The 1,711-nt window shown below is 34.9% G+C and overlaps 1 protein-coding gene across 1 annotated transcript in view; it reads left to right on the top strand.

The window, feature by feature from the left end:
- The window catches only part of WRN (Werner syndrome, RecQ helicase-like), a 142,863-nt gene that overhangs the window by 54,536 nt on the left and 86,616 nt on the right, over positions 1 to 1,711 (top strand). The gene's annotated exons all lie outside the window — the stretch shown is intronic.

Genomic DNA, 1,711 nt, shown 5'->3' with positions numbered 1-1,711 from the left:
CGCGCCCGGCCTTAGAAGCAACATTCTTAACTGTCACTTTCTAGACCGTTGAGGGAAAAGAGTGGTTTTATTTATTTATTTATTTTTGAGACAGTGTCTTCCTCTGTTGCCTGAGCCAGAGTGCAGTGGAGTCATCATAGCTCATTGCAGTCTCAAACTCCTGGCCTCAGTAGCTGACTGTCCTCCTGAGTAGCTGGACTATAGGTGTGTGCCAGCATGCCTGGCTTATTTTTTCTAATTTTGGTAGAGATGGGGTCTCACTCTTGCTCAGGCTGCTTTTGAACTACAGAGCTCAAGCGATCTTCCTGCCTGGGCCTCCCAGAATGCTAGGATTACAGGCGTGAGCCACCGAGCCCACCCAAGAGTGATTTTATAGTGATTTTCACTATTAGCAGGTTATAGGATAGGGAGTAGCTAGTAGCAAAATGGGAATTTTTACGTTGGAATGGCCTCCCTAACAGATCATGTAGCCCTCTCCATCTCATTTTTTGAGGGGGGAAAAAACTGAGCCCTTGCCAAAGTCGGTGGCAAATCTGGGAGTAGTACCCATGTCTCTGGAGTTCTTGTATAGAATTATTTTCAATTGTTGCAATAACAATACTAGTAATCGTTGAGAGTTTTTGAGTACTTAGTATATGCCATACATTACATTCAGCACTTTACGTGTTTTATCTTATTTCATCTTAACAACTTTATGAGATTGGTGCTGTTATTGTAGTCGTTTTATAGATGAAGAAACCAAAGCTTAGAGAGTTAAAGAGCTCAAAATCTCACATCTAGTAAGTGGCAAAGGCAGGATTTGAGCTCAGGCAAACTGATTCCAAGACAGACTTTTTTCACCATTGTGCTGCTCTTTTGCCTGATTTTTCTATTAACTTCTTGAAGATGTGTCATGTTTCATGTTCATTTCCTTATTTTCATAAATGTATTGCTTGTCCACTCAGACATTAGATTGCTAAAACAAACCCAACCCTCTTTTCTTGTGGACCGAAATCCTGAAAACTTCTGTTTTTATTTGTATATGCACTTAAACAAGTATTTTATTATTAATAGTGCATTTATAAAGTGTTTGATTAAAACACTTAGATTGGTGAAAATGCTTTTTTGTGACGGTGAGAATATACATGTCCTGTGAACATTTAATTTTTCAACTTCCCTTATTCTCAGCATTATATTTGTTAATACTTGTATATTAACACATACATCTATGTTAGAGCTTAATTAGAAACTAATCTCTATAAATTGGCTTGTCTCTTAAGTCGTTAGGCAGGTACTCTAAATTCAGAGAACTGTCTGTAAGCCAAAAATTAATGAAATTTCCCTTTTAAAATGGTTTCACAAAATTTAAAGATAAAGAATGAAAAAATGAGGCCAATTATCTGGTCAATTTGGTTTTGATTTAATTTTTTTTATTTGAAAAAATTACTGTCAAAGTTGATTGTTTTTACACAAGTTTTGAGATGATTTTTAATTCAGTAAAGCTATATTGATTATAAGAGTAGATAACAAGTTTTGATAAATTGTATCTTATTTTGAGTCAAACTCAATAATTGCTTCTTTCAAATTGGCAAATTGCACATCAATTTTTATTTACATATAAGATAATTGCTTAAGCTGATTTGTAAGGTAGGTGCATATCAGAAGAGCTATTTTATGAAGATACTGTTTCCAGTATCTTTAACAGACCAAAATAGTATTTTTTTTTTTTTTT

This window comes from Propithecus coquereli, unplaced genomic scaffold (genome assembly GCF_000956105.1).
Source record: "Propithecus coquereli isolate 6110/MARCELLA unplaced genomic scaffold, Pcoq_1.0 Scaffold29, whole genome shotgun sequence".
Taxonomy (NCBI): domain Eukaryota; kingdom Metazoa; phylum Chordata; class Mammalia; order Primates; family Indriidae; genus Propithecus; species Propithecus coquereli.
Note: the sequence above shows the minus strand (reverse complement) of the source record. Positions and strands in the feature narration are given on the sequence as shown.